Here is a 7056-nt window from a genome sequence, read left to right as displayed (position 1 = left end):
TGATGCAAAACAGCCATGAAAAACTGACAGTTGATGCGTTGTTGACTGCCCTTTTTTCACGTCATGTGCATATATATAGCCTTATAGCCCTCTTATCCGCTCACAGCGATCCAGGGTGACAGTGTATGTTTGTCTATATATATATATATATATATATATATATATATATATATATATATATACACACTACTGTTCAAAAGTTAGGGTCACTTTGAAATGTCCTTATTTTTTTTAAAGAAAAGCACCGTTTTTTTCAATGAAGATAACATTAAATTAATCAGAAATACACTCTATGCATTGTTAATGTGCTAAATGACTATTCTAGCTGCAAACGTCTGGTTTTTAATGCAATATCTACATAGGTGTATAGAGGCCCATTTCCAGCAACCATTTCTCCAGTGTTCTAATGGTACATTGTGTTTGCTAACGGTGTTAGAAGGCTAATGGATGATTAGAAAACAATTGAAAACCCTTGTGCAATTATGTTGGCACCGCTGTAAACAGTTTTGCTGTTTAGAGGAGCTATAAAACTGACCTTCCTTTGAGCTAGTTGAGAATCTGGAGCATTACATTTGTGGGTTCGATTAAACTCTCAAAATGGCTAGAAAAATAGAGCTTTCATGTGAAACTCGACAGTCTATTCTTGTTCTTAGAAATGAAGGCTATTTCATGTGAGAAATTGCCAAGAAACTGATGATTTCCTACAACGGTGTGTACTACTCCTTTCAGAGGACAGCACACACAGGCTCTAACCAGAGTAGAAAGAGAAGTGGGAGGCCCCGCTGCACAACTGAGCAACAAGACATGTGCATTAGAGTCTCTAGTTTGAGAAATAGATGCCTCACAGGTCCTCAACTGGCAGCTTCGTTAAATAGTACCCGCAAAACGCCAGTGTCAACGCCTACAGTGAAGAGGTGACTCCGGGATGCTGGCCTTTAGGGCAGAGTGGCAAAGAAAAAGCCATATCTGAGACTGGCTAATAAAAGGAAAAGATTAATATGGGCAAAAGTACACAGACATTGGACAGAGGAAGATTGGAAAAAAGTGTTATGGACAGATGAATCGAAGTTTGAGGTGTTTGGATCACACAGAAGAACATTTGTGAGACGCAGAACAACTGAAAAGATGCTGGAAGAGTGCCTGACGCCATCTGTCAAGCATGGTGGACGTAATGTGATGGTCTGGGGTTGCTTTGGTGCTGGTAAAGTGGGAGATTTGTACAAGGTAAAAGGGATTTTGAATAAGGAAGGCTATCACTCCATTTTGCAACGCCATGCCATACCCTGTGGACAGCGCTTGACTGGAGCCAATTTCATCCTACAACAGGACAATGACCCAAAGCACACCTCCAAATTATGCAAGAACTATTTAGGGAAGAAGCAGGCAGCTGGTATTCTATCTGTAATGGAGTGGCCAGTGCTGTCACCAGATCTCAACCCCATAGAGCTGTTGTGGGAGCAGCTTGACCGTATGGTACGCAAGAAGTGCCCATCAAGCCAATCCAACTTGTGGGAGGGCCTTCTGGAAGCATGGGGTGAAATTTCTCCCGATTACCTCAGCAAATTAACATTTAGAATGCCAAAGGTCTGCAATGCTGTAATTTCTGCAAATGGAGCATTCTTTGACGAAAGCAAAGTTTGAAGGAGAAAATTATTATTTGAAATAAAAATCATTATTTCTAACCTTGTCAATGTCTTGACTATACTTTGTAGTCATTTTGCAACTCATTTGCTAAATATAAGTGTGAGTTTTCATGGAAAACACAAAATTGTCTGGGTGACCCCAAACTTTTGAACGGTAGTGTATATATATATATATATATATATATATATATATATATATATATATATATACACACACACACAGGTCCTTCTCAATTAATTAGAATATCCTCAAAAAGTTAATGTATTTCAGTAATTCAATTCAAAAAGTGAAACTCATATATTATATAGATTCATTACACACAGTGATCTATTCCCAGCATTTTTTTCTTTTAATGTTGATGATTATGGCTAAGGGTATGTGCACACGACCTCTTTTTAGATGTAATAGAGGCGTTTTACGGCTCGAATTACGCCTGAAAAGACGGCTCCAATACGTCGGCAAACATCTGCCCATTGCCTGCAATGGGTCTTACGATGTTCTGTGCAGACAAGCTGTCATTTTACGCGTCGCTGTCAAAATACAGCGCGTAAAATGATGGCTCGTCAAAAGAAGTGCAGGACACTTCTTGGGATGTTTTTGGAGCCGTTTTCTCATAGACTCTATTGAAAACAGCTCCAAAAACGGCCGTAAAAACGCAGCGAAAACCGCGAGTTGCTCAAAAAACGTCTGAAAATCAGGAGCTGTTTTCCCTTGAAAAGAGCTCCGTATTTTCAGACGTATTTTGTTAATCGTGTGAACATACCCTGACAGTTAATGAAAACCCAAAAGTTAGTGTCTCAGAAAATTAGAATATTATATATTTGAAAAATGATTTTTAATACCAAAAGTTGGCCTACTGAATAGTATGTACAGTATATGCACTCAATACTTGGTCGGGGCTCCTTTTGCATGAATTACTGCATCAATGCGGCGTGGCATGGAGGTGATCAGCCTGTGGCACTGCTGAGGTGTTATGGAAGCCCAGGTTGCTTTGATAGCGGCCTTCTGCTCGTCTGCATTGTTGGGTCTGGTGTCTCTCATTTCCTCTTGACAATACCCCATAGATTCTCTATGGGGTTTAGTCAGGCGAGTTTGCTGGCCAATCAAGCACATTGATACTGTGGTTATTAAACCAGGTATTGGTACTTTTGGCAGTGTGGGCAGGTACCAAGTCCTGCTGGAAAATGAAATCAGCATCTCCATAAAGCTGGTTAGCAGAGGGAAGCATGAAGTGCTCTAAAATTTCCTAAAAGTTCCTGCCTTTTTGGTGAGGGCCGAGATCGGGGCAGACAGAGATGAGAAGTTCGGGCTGAACTGCCGATAGAAGTTTGCAAATCCCAGAAATCGTTGTATGGAACGAAGACCCTGAAGTCGTGGCCATTCTAAGACGGATCTCACCTTCTCAGGATCCATCTTGAGACCACGGTCAGACAAGATGTAGCCCAGGAAGGGCAAAGAGTTCCACTCGAACAAACATTTCTCAAGTTTAGCATATAGACGGTTCTACGTTAACCGCAAGAGAACTTGGCGAACGTGCTTCTAATGTGTTAACAAATCAGGTGACTAAATCAGGATGTTGTCCAGCTAGACCACCACACAGACATGCAGTAGGTCTCAGAAAATGTCATTCACAAATTCCTGGAACACAGCTGGGGTGTTACATAGTCTAAAAGGCATCACGAGGTATTCATAATGGCCGTTTCGGGTGTTAAATGCATTTTTCCACTCGTCACCCTTGCGGATATCGATCAAGTTTTAAGCTCTGCGTAGATCCAGCTTTGTGAACACCTTGGCTCCACGAATTCTATCAAAAAGTTTTGGGATGAGTGGTAGGGGGTACTTATTCTTGACCGTAATTTGGTTCAGGCCCCTGGAGTCGATACAAGAATCTGGCACCTGCCGAAAGGGATGATTTCCGGATGAACCCTCTCTCTCGAGGTTCTCCTTAACGTATACAGACATGGCTAGGGACTCTGGCAGGGAGAGAGGGTAAACACGACCTCGAGGTGGCGAGACGTCTAGAAGTAATTCAACAGGGCAATCATAGATACGATGGGGGGGAAGCGTCTCTGCCTCCTTCTTACTGAAGACGTCTGCAAAACTGACATATTGTGACGGTAGATCGGAGAGTGACTGAGGCAGTGAAGGCAAAACAGGACGAACCTGTGGCAAGCAGCGGGCAATACATTTGGGACCCCATTGGAGGACCTCTCCGGAAGTCCAGTCGAGAACTGGAGCATGTAGGCGTAGCCAAGGCAGACCCAGCAGGACAGGAATGATGGCTTTAGGCAGGACGAGGAAGGTGATCTGTTCCGAGTGAACAACCCAGAATTGTAAGGTCAACCGTTTAGTGATAGACACAATAGGATCGGGCAATGGTAGTCCATTCACAGAGGCAACAGCCGGAGGTCTCGCTAGAAGAACTGTGGGTAGATGTGGACGATCCACTAAATCCTGCTGGATGAAATTTGCAGCTGCCCCGGATTTAAGATAGGCAGAGGAGGAATGTGATATCTCTCCAGAGATGATGTTCACAGGAATAGATAATTTGGAAGAGGTTTTGACGTTTGGAGTCGCCCCCCCTAGAGTTGCCTCTCCAACCAACCCTAGGTGCTGGAGTTTCCTGGCTTCTGTGGACATTGGCGCACGAAATGACCCTTAAAGAGGCTCTGTCACCAGATTCTCAAATCCCTATCTCCTATTGCATGGGATCGGCGCTGCAATGTAGATAACAGTAACGTTTTTTGTTTTTTTTAAAACGTTCCTTTTTGGCAAAGTTATGAGCTAGTTTATATATATGCAAATGAGGTTTGAAATGGACAACTGGTCGTTTTTTTTTTCGTTATGTCCAACTGGGCGTGTATTGTGTTTTTAACTGGGCGTGTTTACGTGTATGACGCTGACCAATCAGTGACCAGTCAGCATCATACACTCATCTCCATTGATTTACACAGCAGCGATGTGCAGCCACATAAACAGAGATTAACGTTAATCAAGTGTCCTGATAATGAATACACATGATCATCCAGCCTGGACGTCATGTGTATTCAGAATCCTGACACTTCTGACTCTTTTCTTTGAGATTTCTAGCAAGTGAAACGAAATCTCGTTTACCTCCGTAATCTCGCGAGATTTCGCTTCCCTTGCCGGAGTCTCACAGAAAAGATTCAGAAGTGTCAGGATTCTGATGAAAATTGACGTGACGTCCAGGCTGGATGATCATGTGTATTCATTATCAGGACACTTGATTAACGTGCAGTGGAAACGGGCAGTGGAACAGCAGCAGTCTCCAGAGGGGGAACAGGGAGTTGATCCAGTCGGGCCATGATGGCGTTTACAGCCTCAAGGAGTTGATCCTGACGTGCCCGTAGGTCATGCATATCCGTCTGTATCTTCTGAACTGCGGTCTCAGGCTGGCTAGCGGCTTCCATGGCCTGAGCGTACTGTCACAATTTAGGGGTATGTGGACCCACTAGGCCGATCTGCCGTAGCAGAGAGGCAGCTGACCAACTCACAGTCTATTCACAAAGTCTATGGTAGGAGTGTAGCACAAGGGTACCTGGGATAGTCTGAACGGCGGTAAGGGCTCTGGCACAGATGGGGCTGGAGGTGGTGGGTTGCACCAGACGTGGCGAATGCTATCCGGGATGACAGGCAACAGCAGATGGGGAGTATTCCAGCAGGCGAGGCAAGTCACGGCTCAGGTGCTATACAGGCTCGGGGGCAAGGCACAGCACGGGATATAGGAAATAGCAGGCAGGACACGGGAACACTGGGAGCAGGAAAACACTAAGGGACCGTTTGCAAGACAGACATGGAAAAACTACAACAACGCTCAGGCAGGGAGTGGAAGGGCGGAGCCCTTCTTATAGTCCAGGATGGACAGGGGTTAATTAGGGAACTTTTAACATGTGCGTGCGCTGGCCCTTTAAGGCCGAGCACGCGCACCTTAACAGGAAGAGCAAGGTCATCTCTGAGGAGAAAGATTCCGGCAAGAAGTCAACGGACTATGGTCGCGGGCGTCGCCAGGTAAGGACCGGACAGCGCCTCACTGCCAGGAGACGCCTGCAATCGCGGCTGCTCTCTGCTTCTGGTTCTACTAGGGTGCGCGCGTGCTCGTCTCCAGCCTTAAAGGGCCAGCATGCAAGCCAATTATGTGTTCGCTACCCAAACCCCAGATCACCCTGGACTATATAAAGGACTCTGCCCCTCCTTGCCTGAATGTTGTTGTTGTCACCCCATGTTAGTCTAAGCAAATGGTCCCTTATTTGTATCCTGTTCTCAGTGTTCCCGTATCCTGTATCCTGTTGCTGTGTTTGTTCCTGAGCGAAGCCTATTGTTGGCGTTGTGTTCATCATCATCTGCCTTGCTAAGTGTCATCTGCTACGCTGAGTAACACCTGCCTCGCTAAAGTGTCATCTGCTACGCTGAGGGTCACCTGCCTCGCTAACTGCCATCTGCCACGTTGAGTCTCATCTGTGCCAAGTGCTATCTGTGCCAGAGTGTCTACTACACCAAGTACCTGCTACGTCATGTGTCTATCAGGACTCCTATACAGGTTCACTTGTTATAAGACTCTTATTGACTGTAGTTGGCCAGCTGTTACCGCACTACGGCAGAGCAGCCTAGTGGGTCCACACATCCCAGAGCCGTCACAGTAATATTACTCAAAGATCTAATGATAGTTAGTCTGTGATCCAACCTTCTCCTGCTGAGATAATGAAGGGTATTTAGAACGTCAGCGGTCAATTAGGGGTCCTACAGTCTGAAATTTAATTTTTGAGACATGTTTTCATTAAATACAAAGAAAAAAGCGGGTGAGTGACTTGGAGGATAAAGTCAATCCATTAGCAAATAACCATGATGCAATTAAGACACAACAACACAAATTGACCCTAAGGTGCGATGATCTAGAAAATAGACATCACCGAATGTTTGGGGAATTAGCGACCATTTAAAGAGATTGATTAAACCCTTCCCGACATCCGCCGTATATATATACGGCGCACGCCGGGTGGGGAAATATGAAGCGGGCTCACGGGCTGGGACCGCTCCATAGAGCGAGTGTGTCGGCTGTGTCTTACAGCCGACACTTCTGGGTAATGCCGCTTTCAATAAAGATCGCGGCATTTAAATTACTAAAAACAGGGGGGTGACCCCCTGTAACGTCCCAACGGCCCCCCTGCGGCGAGATCGGGGGGAGCCGTTGGTTGGCACGGCTGCCTGGGGGCCTGACGAAGTCCCCCAGGTCCGCCATCTTTGTACTCCTATGAAGCTCTGCCTCCGGCAGGGCTTCATAGGAGACTGTCAATATCGCGATATACTGCAATACATTAGTATTGCAGTACATCGTGCAAGTGATCTAACGATCGCTGGTTAAAGTCCCCTAGGGGGACAAGTAAAAAACAGTAA

This window comes from Rhinoderma darwinii, chromosome 2 (assembly GCF_050947455.1).
Source record: "Rhinoderma darwinii isolate aRhiDar2 chromosome 2, aRhiDar2.hap1, whole genome shotgun sequence".
In the NCBI taxonomy this organism is placed as follows: Eukaryota; Metazoa; Chordata; class Amphibia; order Anura; family Rhinodermatidae; genus Rhinoderma; species Rhinoderma darwinii.
This window is presented reverse-complemented; position numbering follows the sequence as displayed.